The sequence below is a fragment of the Sus scrofa genome, chromosome 14 (genome assembly GCF_000003025.6).
Source record: "Sus scrofa isolate TJ Tabasco breed Duroc chromosome 14, Sscrofa11.1, whole genome shotgun sequence".
Classification (NCBI taxonomy): Eukaryota; Metazoa; Chordata; class Mammalia; order Artiodactyla; family Suidae; genus Sus; species Sus scrofa.
The window spans coordinates 59,060,693-59,074,422 of NC_010456.5; the positions used below are offsets into that span (position 1 = coordinate 59,060,693).

Here is a 13,730-nt window from a genome sequence, read left to right on the forward strand (position 1 = left end):
TTTTTTTTTTTTTAAGAGAAAATTACCACCCAGAGTCAGGGAGAGGCAAGTAAAGATTTTCAGATTTGCATTCTAATTGCCCACACTTGACTCTGAATAAAGCTCTATGCCTCTTAAGAACACCTGTTTGTAGTAAGTTTATAAATCCCCACATTTGTCTTCTTTACAGGGAAAAAAAAAATCACATATCAAAATTGGTTTTTGTTATTTTAAAAAGCATATAAATCAAGTCAGAGAAGAAATTATAAGTTCATCCATTTCAGGGGGAATAAACTTTTTAAAAAATTTTAAGTGCTTTTCCTTTACAGATTAGATCATCTTCAACAAATATTTCTGTGCATAGTTTACACCTGGCAATATGACTTGTGCCTTAAAGGACACCACCATTTTCATATTTATTGAGCACCTACCAGATAATAGGTGCTGTTCTAAGGATCCGTCATTCCAGATGTTAGGAAGTTTATTCTCTAGTGAGAGGGGACAGAAAAAGAACTAACTAAATAAATAAAGCATTTGGCATTTAGAATAAGTGATCGTTTCGATAAAGAAGAATAAAGTGAAGGAAAGAGAAGGAGATGAGGGATGGGGTTTCCTGAAGTGGGGGTAAGAGTTGCAACTGAGATGAGATGGTCAGAAAAGATCAGACTGGGAAGGGGACATGTGGCCATAGATCTGAAGGAGGTGACCCAGGCAGCATGCAAATATATGAGGTATTCCCCCTTCCCTGTACACCAGTAATTCTCCCCTTTCTCTCCTATGCACACCTCTTCTCTTTTATATTCCACAGCATCATTCCCTTCACTGTACAAACGTGCTGTCACATGGCATCTGCCACATCATACACATTCAACGCATGTTTGTTGAATGAATACATAAATGATACACAACTATATTATCCCTGTCTGTAGATCATTTACAACATTGCATTAGTTTCAGTTGTACAGCAGATTGAATCAGTCATACATATAAATATATCCATTCTTTTTTCCCATATAGGTTATTACAAACGAGTAGATTTTACTGTGCTAGACAGTAGGTTCTCGTCAATCATCAGTTAATCATCAGTTTTATGCAGTAGTGTGTATATGTTATTCCCACCCTCTCAGTTCTTCCCTCCCTCCAACTGTTCTACCTATGGTAACTAAGATTTGTTTTGAAATGTGTCAATTTGTTTCTATTTTGTAAATAAGTTCTTTTGTATCATTTTTATTAGATTCCACATATAAGTGATATCAAATGATATTTGTCTTTCTCTGACTTTCATCATTCAGTAATGATAATCTCTAGGTCCATCTGTAGATCATCTTTTAATTTTGTTACAGTAGCTCTGGTTGAAAGGAAGTTTTAAAATTTTAATACAGTCAAGTTTACCAATCTTTTCCTTCAAATTTACATATTTTATGCCTTGTTTAATAAAGCCTTTCTTACATCAGGTTACAAAAATATTGCCCTCACAGTTCCCCAAGTGGCTCAACTGGTTAAGAACCAAGCTAGCAGCCATGACAATGCAGGTTCTATCCCTGACCTCACTCAGTGGATTAAGGATCCAGCGGCGTTGCCACAAGCTGCAGAGTAGGTTGCAGATGTGGCTCAGATCTAGTGTTGCTGTGGCTGTGGTGTAGGCCTGCAATTGCAGCTCTGATTTGACCCCTAGCCTGGGAACTTCCATATGCCACGGTTGCAGGCCTAAAAAAGAGACCAAAAAAAAAAAAAAAAGTTTTTACCAGGTGACCTAGCTATTCCACTTTTCAAAATTTATCGTAGGCAGCTATTCAGAAATGTAGACAAAGATTAGATTTAGTTATGAACTCAACAGACTAAAGGCTAGCAAAATTTGGAAACGATTTTATGTATAAGAATAGGCAGGCAAGTTTAAGTTGTAAAAATTATGATGCATCCATCTTAAGAGTAATTATATAGCCACTATAAACCCATTTGATGAAAAAAGGTTAGTGTTTTTCTCATACAGTTTCAATATACAACTTTCATCAGGGCCTGAAATTTTACCTTACTTATAAGCTTATAAGTTAGCCTATTACTATTCCATCGATGCTGGCAGAGAATGTGAGACTCCTGCATTAAAGATAAAGAACTGGGGAGTTCCCATCATGGTTCAGTGGTTAACAGATCCAACAGGGAACCATGAGGTTGTGGGTTCGATCCCTGGCCTTGCTCAGTAGGTTAAGGATCCAGCGTTGCCATGAGCTGTGGTGTAGGTCACATACACGGCTCAGATCTGGCATTGCTGTGGCTGTGGTGTCGGCCAGCGGCTACAGCTCCGATTAGACCCCTAGCCTGGGAACCTCCACATGCCGAGAGTGCCACCCTAGAAAAGACAAAAAGACCAAAAAAAAAAAAAAAAAAAAGATAAAGAACTGGGAGTTCCTGTTGTGGCTCAGCAGTAATGAACTCAACTAGTATCCATGAGGACATGATTTCAATTCCTGGCCTTGCTCATTGGGTTAAGAACCCAATGAGCTGTGGTATAGGTTGAAGATGCAGCTTGGATCTGGCATTGCTGTGGCTGTGGCATAGGCCAGAAGCTGCAGCTCAATTTGACCCCTAACCTGGGCACTTCCATATGCCATGGGTGTGGCCCTAAAAAGACAAACACACAAAAAGAACTGTATTGCATGAAGCAGTGTATCATGTTGCACTGGTTTCTCTTGCTCCCCAGGTTCCATAGGAGCAACACAGAGGAGCCCAGATGAATTCTGCACATAGCAGATTTGTATCACAGCTGAGGAACACTAAACTGGGGACTCCACTGCTTTTGTGGTAAGCAGTAAGCAAGCTGCATTTTTCTTAGAAATGTTATATCATCTCTCAAGTTTGCTTGCTTCAACCCACCCCCACCCTGAAAAATAGACCACTGATGTAATATATGTTTGCATGTTTATAGAGACTGCTTAAGAAGCACTAGGGGAGTTTCTTCATGGGTCAGCAGTTAATGAATCTAACTAGGATCCAGGAGGATGTGGATTTGATCCCTGGGTTAAGGATCTGGCATTGCCGTCAGCTATGGTGTAGGTCACAGATGCAGCTCAGATCTGGTGTTGCTGTGGCTGTGGTGCAGGATGGCAACTGTAGCTTTGATTCCACCCTTAGCCTGGAACTTCCATATGCCATGGGTGCAGCCCTAAAAAGAAAAAAAAAAAAAAAAAAAAAGCCCTAGAATCTGTACAAATATATGCATGTGTGCACATGTACACATACACATATACATACCTGCAAGATGCTCCTGGCATCACTATTTATAATACCTAAAAAATTGGATGAGAAGGGGGGACATTAGAGGGGTAGCAGATTAAGAGGTATAAACTATTAAGTATAAAATCAGCTATAAGGATATATTGTACAACACAGGGAATAAAGCCAATATTTTATAATAACTATAAATGGAGTATAGCCTTTAAAGATTGTGAATCACTATGCTGTACACCTGTAAGTTATATTGTACATCAACTATACTTCAATTAAAAAATAAAATAAATGGCAAATTATTTAAATATCCACCAGTGCATTAGTTAACTAAATTTGGATACACTCATACAATGGAATACTATACTGACTTTTAAAAGAATAGATTTTAATAAATAAATTTTACTTAAAACAAATATTTAATTTAAAAAATTAAATATATTCATGTATTTACATTAAAAGATATTCAACATATATCATCAGGAGAAAAAGGCAAGCTGTAAAACAGTACTTAGTAGACAAAGACCTTATTTCATAATTTTTGAAATATGTAAGAGAGGAGTTCCCATCATGGCACAGCAGAAATGAATCTGTCTAGGAACCATGAGGTGGCAGGTTCGATCCCTGGTCTCGCTCAGTGGGTTAAGGATCTGGCGTTGCTGTGGCTGTGGCATAGGCTGGCAGCTATAGCTCTAATTAGACCCCTAGGCTGGCAACCTCCATATGCCTCGGGAGTAGCCGTAAAAAGACAAAAAGACAAAATAAAATAAAATAAAATAAAATAAAATAAAGTAAAGTAAAATAAAATAAAATATGTAACAGGTAATATATAGGAAAAATATGAGGAGGGGTGTTCCCATTGTGGCTCAGTGGTAACGAACCCAACCAGTGTCCATGAGGATGCACTCCCTGGCCGCACTCAGTGGGTTAAGGATCAGGCATTGCTGTGAGCTGTGGTGTAGGTTGCAGATGTGGCTCAGATCTGGTGTTGCTGTGGCTGTAGTATAGGCCAGAGGCTATGGCTCTGATTCAACTCCTAGCCTGGGAACTTCCATATGCTGTGGGTGCTCCCCTAAAAAGACAGAAAAAGAAAAAGGAAAACTATGAGAAGGAATACACCAAATATTAACAGGGGTCATATCTGGATTCAGAAATAGGGAGAATTTTATTTTCTAAAGTATAAATTCCAATAATGTTTGGATGTTTCATTAACCAAGTATTACTTTTATAATATGAAAGAAAATACAAATTTTAAATTTTGTCGTAAAGACTGAAGCAAATATATCCTGGTGTTAAATGTGGGATTTTTTTTTTCCTGAATGATGTGATTATAGGAAGTTTCATTTTCATTTTCCAATTTGTTTACAATGCATAGACATTATATTTATGATAAAGAAGAAAATATTATTTTAAAAATTACTGTATTTGTCTTCACATGTTGGGATATAGAGGAGTTTTTTCCCTTCTCTCTGTATATTTCAAATTTTCTATAACAAGTTTATTGCTTAATATGAAACGAATGCGGTGAACCTGAATTCCTTTGTTCTCCAGGCATCCCTTCCTTACAAGAATTAACCCTTCACACACTGGCGGTAAATTGGCCTTCCTTCACCACTTCTGGTGTGGCTACAGTTGGGAGGATCTTTAACACTCCAAGGTTTAGCTGGTCAAGCCGTGATAGTATCCAGAGATCACTCACTGGAGGGAGACTGAGCTTTTGCTAAGGCTGACTTGCTCCCCTGGCCCTTTGGGGCTCTTCAAACCACTAAACCTATGGTTCTCAACAAAAGATGATTTCCTTCCCCGGGAAGAGCTGACAATATCTGGAGACCTTTTTGGTTGTCATATCTGCAGGGCGGGAATGGGGTTGAAGCTGGCGTCTAGTGGATAGAGGCCAGGGATAGTGCTAAACATTTTACAATCCACGAAACAGCCCCCCCAGCAAACACGGACAACAAAGAAGTATCTGGTCCCACATATCAATAGCGCAGTGGTTGAGAAACCCAGCACTAAATAAACAGGTACAGGGGGAGTAGGGGGAGTGGGGGGAGGGCCGAGTTTCTACTAACTGACCTTGACTATCAAAAGGGATACAGTGGCTGTTTCACAGTAGATGCTGGGAGGAGGGCAGCTAGAACAGAGGAGATCCTGGGGTCCTTTCTTGTATACTGTGTGCAATAGTCAGAATTACCAGCAAAGTAAACTTACAGGCAGGACCTTTAAGGATTTAAGTCCCACAGAAATAAAGATGTAGGTTACCCCAATAGATAAAGAACTTCAGCCAACTCCAGTGATAGCCAAAAATAGGCGGATCGTGGTCTGGGTGATAGGGGAGGAAAATGCCAGTTACAGCCTCATGCCCGGCTGCAGAAACAAGAACTGTAGGCTCTACCTCTACTTCCCGGCTTGCTGTACCTTACATTAAAAAATTTCCTTTCGGAGTTCCCGTCGTGGCACAGTGGTTAACGAATCCGACTAGGAACCATGAGGTCGCGGGTTTGATCCCTGCCGTTGCTCAGTGGGTTAACGATCCTGCGTTGCCGTGAGCTGTGGTGTAGGTTGCAGACGCATCTCGGATCCCGAGTTGCTGTGGCTCTGGCGTAGGCCGGTGGCTGCAGCTCCGATTCGACCCCTAGCCTGGGAACCTCCATGTGCCGCGGGAGCGGCCCGAAGAAATAGCAAAAAAGACAAAAATAAATAAATTGCAAATTCTTTAAAAAAAAAATTTCCTTTCCTTTATTTTTTTATTTTTTTATTTTTATTTTTTGTCATGCCCACGGCATGCAGAAGTTCTGAGGCAAGGGATTGAAGCCGAGCCACAGCAGTGACAATGCCATATCCTTAACAGCTAGGCCACCAGGGAACTCCTCTTTTCCTTTTCTTTACCCATGCCATCCTATTTACAGTGTAATGATGGTTGTTTTTGTTTTTCCATTTGTGTGGAAAAGGTATTGTCCATGAACTATGGTAGAAATGAACCAAGAATATCCTAAATTCAGGGAATAGTGCCCCATGAAGTTGCATGGGATATTTTTTATTCCTGATCCTATCAAGTGGCACAAAGATTAAATGCAAAATAAGGGGAGTTCCCATTGTGGCGCAGAGGAAACGAAACCAACTAGGAACTATGAGGTTGCAGGTTCGATCCCTGGCCTCACTCAGTGGGTTAAGGATCTGGCGTTGCCATGAGCTATGGTATAGGTCACAGATGTGGCCCGGATCCCACGTTGCTGTGGCTGTGGTTTAGGCCAAGGCTACAGCTCCGATTAGACCCCTAGCCTGGGAACCTCCTTATGCTGCAGGTGTGGCCCTGAAAAGACAAAAAGCCAAAACAAAAAAATAATAATTCAAAATAAGAATTTCTGAGAAATTGAATCTCAATAGGTGCCTAAGACTAGAAACCACAAACTTTGGATAGGCTAAAAATGGTATTTTCAGGAAGATAGGCACAGAGAATTAAGAATCTCATTGAAAACTTCACTTGTGCAGCTGGTTAAGGATCCAGCATTGTGACTGCTGTGGCTCAGGTCCCTGCTCTAACAGGGGTCCTGTCCCTGGCCTGGGAACTTCCACATGTAGCAGGAATGGCCAAAAAAAAAAAAAAAAAAAAAAATTTCATTGATAATTTTCATAGAGAAAATCTTTTTTAATGCTAATAAAGCATGAATCTGGTTGGAGTATTTTACCCTTTCAGGAAATTGGTTGTTTGTTTTTTTTGTGGTTTTTTTTTTGGTCTTTTGTCATTTTTAGGGCTGCACCCAAGGCATATGGTGGTTCCCAGGCTAGGGGTTGAATCGGAGCTGTAGCCGCCAGCCTACAGCACAGCCACAGCAACACCAGATTTGAGCCGTCTCTGTGACCTACACCACAGCTCACAGTAACGCTGGATCCTTAACCCACTGAGCAAGGCCAGGGATCAAACCCACAACCTCATGGTTCTTTGTCAGATTTATTTCCTCTACACCATGATGGGAACTCCTCAGGAAATTGTTAATGAAGAATAGATTTTATTTCATAAATATGTTTTGTGGTGTCTGGGGGAGGGGAGGAATTAGCTGCATTTCCAGGGTAATGTCTAAGTATGAAATCACATGGATAGAATTTCAAGGGTTATGCTTGAGTAAAAAGCATCTTCCTGCCTAGTGAAACGGGATTGGCGGCATCTCTGGAGCTCTGGGTCACAGGTTCAATCCCCAGCCCTGCACAGTGGTTAAGCATTGCCACAGCCGCGGCAAAGGTCACAACTTTGGCTTGGATCCGATCCCTGGCTTGGAAACTTCCATATGCCACGGAGCAGCCAAAAATAAATAAATAAATTAAAAAATAATAATAAAAGCATCTTCCTCTTTTACAAGCTACTCCTTCAATTTTGGCGACCAGTCCAGAATCCCTTAACAAATTCCTTTTCTGATAAACTAGTTGGAATGGATTGTATAGTTGCAAAGAAAAACTCTGATACAAAAATTGTTCTGAGGAGTAGTTGCAGGCTGCAGATCCTCAAGGAAATTGCTATTAGGTTTGGCTGGATCTGAAGGCACTGAGGATTCAGTGAGTGTTTCTCAGGTGGACTATAGCCTGCAGAGGCGAGAGAGTTACATGATCATGAAGTGTCAATTGAGGGAAGGCTTTGAGCAGCAAGTTCTTTCTTTTTCTTTTTTCTTTCTTTTTTTTTTTTTTTTCCTTTTTTTGGCTGCATCCACAGCATGCAGAAGTTCCCAGACCAGGGATTGAACCTGCATCATACCAGTGACCTGAGCCACAGCAGTGACAATGCTAGATCCTTTAACCACTAGGCCACCAGGGGAACTTCGAAATGGTCTCTTTCATTCCAACAAGGTTGATGGAATCCTAGGCAGTGGCCAGACAAAACATTTAAAAATCAGAGTGGGCATGATTACTATAACAGACAACATTATAGGAGCAATAATCAGAATGGCTGTAGATCGCATAGACCTAGGACCAAGCTGCCCACTTAGTTCCTAGCAAAGAGAGGCCTCACTTAAGAATCTGTGATCAATCATCACTGCCCCTCACCTAACTCCCATCCTGAGTAAGTTTATTGACTAAGCTCCTCAAAGAAAATTGGAGGTGGAGTACCGTTGTGGCTCAGCCCTTATGAACCCTGCTAGTATCCATGAGGATGCAGGTCCGATACGTGGCCTTGCTCAATGGGTTAAGGTTCCAGCATTGCTGTGAGCTGCGGTATAGGTCACAGACACAGCTTGAATATGACATTGCTGTGGCTGTGGTGTAGGTTGGCAGCTACAGCTCAGTTCAACCCCTAACCCGGTAACGTCCATATGCCACAGGTGTGGCCCTAAAAAGCAAGAAAAAGAAGGAAAAGAAAAAGAAGAAAAGTGGAGGTAAGACACCCTTGAAGATGATACCAGTGGAGTTCCCTAGTGGTTTAGTGGTTAAGGATCCAGCAGGTGTCAGTGCTGTGGCTTGGTGCACTGCTGTAGTGCGGGTTCAATCCCTGGCCTGGGGATTTTTGCATGCTGTGGCGTGGCCAAAAAAAAGACACCAACAATAATATTACCAATACATTCTGTAAATTATCCCCTTAGTCTTCCCTTAAGGGACTTATGTTCATTTACCAGGATAATTAGCAAAAACTAGCTGGGATCCAGAAGGCTACTATGGGGAGTTCCCCTCGAAGCTCAGCAGTAAAGGCTCCATGATGATATGAGTTTGATCCCTAGTCTCGCTCAGTGGGTTAAAGTATCCAGTGTTGCCATGAGCTGCGGTGTAGTTTGCAGACATGGCTCGGATCTGGTGTTGCTGTGGTTGTGGCGTAAGCCAGTGGCTACAGTTCCAATTTGTCCCCTAGCCTGAGAATCTCCATATGCCTTGAGTGCGGCCCCCCACCCCACCCCCCCAAAAAAAGCAGACAGCTACTATGATAAATGTGGGATTTGTTGGGACTAGGTGATGAATAGAGTTTTTATCTGCCTTGTGATGGGTTCAACAGGACTCCTAACCCATTCCGTGCTTGTTTCCTGCACAAACAAACATATAGCTAGAATACAAGTATTCAACACTGGCAGAATTTGCACACTGACCTTCTGATCTGTGAAATATATTCTATGACTGTACGAAGGACCACGTGGAGGTCTTTGAAGCTTTTCCTACCAAAAGACAAACCAGAGCCATACCACATTCCTAGGAAAATCAGAGATTCATCCCACCATCAGAGACTTGGTGATTTTTAACCCAACCCCGTGTAACTTGCCCCTTTTGCCCCTGCAAAATGAGTCTTGGATGGTTAGAGTGGATTAACATGAGTACAATTAGGCGGTGACTCCAATCACAGCTGTGCTTTCAGTTTCGGTCTCTTTTCCAACTCAAATGGAAACAGCCCCCAGGATCTGAAATGATACCTGTTGATCTGTTTGCTTCCACCTTCTAGGGGCAGCAGAACGTACTTTCTTTCTTTTTTTTTTTTTTTTTTTTTTTCCTGTTATTTTATTTTTATTTTTTATTTAAAAATTTTTTTTCCATTATAGCTGATTTACAGTGTTCTGCCCATGCTCACTTTCTTACTTCAAATTTGTGTCTGTATGAAACTCCAGTCTGTCAAGGTCTTACTCATTTCACTGTCTCATGTTAGACATGGCTCTGGTCTCCCCATGGAGAGAATCATCATGCCGGTAAGACCTAAATAACATTTTTGGGGCAGTTCCCATCATGGCACAGTGATTAATGAATCCGACTAGGAACCATAAGTTTTCGGGTTTGATCCCCGACCTTGCTCAGTGGGTTAACGATCTGATGGAGAAAGGTTATTACCTGTGGCCATAGGGAGCCTTGTGTCCTTTGAGAGTGAAGTGCCAGGGGACCACATAGGTACTGCAGCAGGCCACTTTAAAGGGAATATAAAAAATGGGGTAGTTCCTGTTGTGACTCAGTGGGTTAAGAACCAGACCTTGTGTCCATAAGAATGTGGATTCGATCCCTGGCCTCGCTGAGTGGGTTAAGGATCCAGTATTGCTGCAAGCCGCAGTGCAGGTGACAGACGTAGCTGGGTCTGGCGTTGCTGGGGCTATGGTGTAGGCAGGCAGCTGCAGCTCTGATTCAACCCCCAGCCTTGGAATTTCCATATGCCACAGGTGTGGCCCAAAAAGAAAAAAAAAAAGAAAATGGGAATCACAAAGGTGGTATGGTTGTTTTCAGTGGTTGCAAATAACTTAAGAAAAATAATCAAGGCATTTGCTTGCATTTGACAGGGTAGCAGTACACAGCTACTACTCTGGATATTGTTCTTTGCCACCTATGACTGACAGGCTGCCTTATTATTCTTCAGGGCAGCACATAAATTCACTCCATTGATGGTAGCATGCCAGTAGGTCCCAAAGAGCTGAAATAGCAGGCACCTGAGATGCCACGGATGACACATATTTACAGCATTTGAAAATAAAAATCCATGGAAATACAAGATCCTGACACATTACAGAAGTTGTGCCTTTAGGAGATTAGACTGTGTCAAGGTATTTTCACTCATATCACAAAAAGATATTCTAGCTGTTGCCTACAACCACAAGGAAAGTGGCCAAATGTTTGCTGGGCCTCTTTGAATTCTGTGAGCAGCATTTATAATTTCTTATTTTCCTGCTCCAACACATTTGCCAAGTGATGTAGAAAAAGAGAAAACTGCCAGGTTGGATTTGTGCCCCAGAGCACAAAGGTTCTCTCACTGATCCAGACCATAATACAAACAGTTCTGGTAACTTCTGCCTCAGCAGGTCTCATGCTTCTTGAAGAATCTGAGCTGATTTGGATGCTCTAAGACTTTGTCACAACTCACAACCAGAAAGTCACAGAGCAGGGCTTGAAAATCAAACCTCTTTTAGCAAGCCACCATTTTCCTCCTAAGCCACCTGCTTAGCTCACAAATATTCAGTCTTGCTTCTCTCACAAAGTTTGAGTTCAAGGACACAGATATCCTACTAAACATCACTTTAGCTGCATCCGCCCAATTTTCACGTGTCATTTTTCCTTTCTCTCTGTTGATGCAGTTTAAATTTCCAACATGATTTCTTCTTTGGCCTGTTACTTATCTTAATTGTACTTTAAATTTCCAGTTGTGTGCTATTTCTTGTTTTAGCAATCTTTTCCTTATTATTGTCTAAATGTAACTGCATTCTGGTCAGAAAAGGTGGTCTTTATTGGAACAATTCTAAAATTTGTTGAGGGAGTTCCTGTCGTGGCTTAGAGGTTAACTAATCCAACTAGGAACCATGAGGTTTCGGGTTCAATCCCTGACCTCCCTCAGTGGGTTAAGGATCCTGCGTTGCTGTGGCTCTGGTGACCCCTAGCCTGGGAACCTCCATATGCTGTGAGTGCGGCCCTAAAAGGATGAAAAAAAAATAGTAAAAAATAAAATAAAATTTGTTGAGATTTATTTTATAGTTAATACATCTTCTGTTTTCAGAAATGCTCTGTGTCTTTTACAATTGCAGGATAGGAGTTCTACAGGGTTGATTATAATTAGCTTTTTTTTTGACTTTTGTATTTTTAGGGCCGCACTCACAGCATACAGAAGTTCCCAGCCTAGGGATCCAATCGGATCCATAGCTGCTGGTCTATGCCATAGCCATGGCAACGTGCGATCCGAACCGTGTCTGTGACCTACTCCACAGCTCAAGACAACACTGGATCCTTAACCCACTGAGTGAGGCCAGTGATCGAACATGCAACCTCATGGTTAGTAGTCAGGTTTGTTAACCACTGAGCCACGACAGGGACTCCCCTAAGTAGTTTAATTGTTTTGTTTTTAAGTCTTCTATATCATTACTTTTTCCTTATTTTATTGTTTGACCTTTCAATGACTGGGAGAGGTGTGTGAAAAACTTTCCCTGTGATAATAGATACCACTTTAGCATTTTTATACTTCTGCCAAAATTTATTTTATTGATTTTTGAAGATTCATTATTTGGTACATAGGAAATTGGAACTGGAGTTCCCGTTGTGGCTCAGTGGTTAATGAACCCAACTAGTATCCATGAGGATTAGGTTCGATCCCTGGCGTCACTCAGTGGGTTAAGCATCCAGTGTTGTCTTGAGCTGTGGAGTAGGTCACAGACATGGCTTGGATCTGGCGATGCTGTGGCTGCAGCATAGGCCAACGGCTGCAGCTCCAATTCAACCCCTAGCCTGGGAACTTCCATGTGCCAAGGTTTCTGCCCTAAAAAAAAAAAAGAAAGAAAGAAAGAAATTGGAACCTCTTGGCAAATTGCCTTTTGCCATTATCTTTTTGTGAGTGTGTGTGTGTGTGTGTGTGTGTGTGTGTGTTTGTCTTTTTGCCTTTTCTAGGGCCGCTCCTGCTGCATATGGAGGTTACCAGGCTAGGGGTCTAATTAGAGCTGTAGCCACCGGCCTATGCCAGAACCACAGCAACTCGAGATCTGAGCCATGTCGGCGACCTACACCACAGCTCATGGCAAGGCCAGATCCTTAACCCACTGAGCAGGCCAAGGATTGAACCCGAAACCTCATGGTTCCTAGTCAGTTTCGTTAACCACTGAGCCATGACGGGAACTCCAAGGATTTTTTTTTTTTTTTTTAATCCTGTCCAACAACACATACATTTCAACTGGATGGTTAAGTATATCAACATTGATTATGATTACTTAAATGATATATTTCTACCAAATTATTTTGTTTCCTAATTATTTCTAATCTTTTTCTCTCTTCCCTTCCATTATTAAAAAATTGATTATGGATTTTATTTCTCTTTTATTTTTCTTCTCCACTAAATTGGAAGGTGTATGTTTCTATATTTAGCGGCTTTCTTTTAAATTTCATATTTATACTTAATAATACCAAAAAAACATATCCTTCATCTGTAAGAAATACGCTGTATTAACTCCAATCACTTCACTCCCGACTTATATGCATTGTATTGCATTTTGTTGAATTACATTACATTGTGTTACTTACATGGGCTACTTTTTATTTTTTTTACTTTAAAAATTTTTATTACATACTACAAAATACACTGCATGCTACATAAGACACGGTATAACCTTCTAGCAGGGGTAGACGAGCATAACTGAGTTATTTTTCATCAATCAGGAAAGTGCTTCCTTAATCAATGTTCTCCAAACCCTTTGTTACATGGTAACAATTAACTCCAGAGATGCGCCTCTTTCCATCAGATTCCACTGATGTGAAAAATGGGCAACCCTTTTTTCCTTGCCCCCGCTAGTGAACTTGTGGATGTGAGCAGTGGCCATTCCGGGGATGAACAAGCACGTGGCCATGACGGCGATCCCAGGGAGAATGTGGAACCACATCGCGACGCAGTTACCAAGGCTAAACCCTTCTTCCCAGCCCCTCAAAGGTGACCCCTCTTTTTCTAATTCCTACAATTTAGACTTATTATCTTCTTATGTGCCACCAGTTGATTTATTTTTACTACTTTCTTTTGTCTTCATATCTTCTTGAATCTTGAAGTAATTTTCCTCCATTAAAAAACAAACAAAAAAAAAAAAACCTTTTAGGAGTTCCTGTCCTGGTGCAGTAGAAAC

The 13,730-nt window shown here is 41.2% G+C and overlaps 1 pseudogene; it reads right to left on the reverse strand.

Moving 5' to 3' along the window:
* On the reverse strand, nt 13,156-13,511 carry LOC102161167 (annotated as a pseudogene).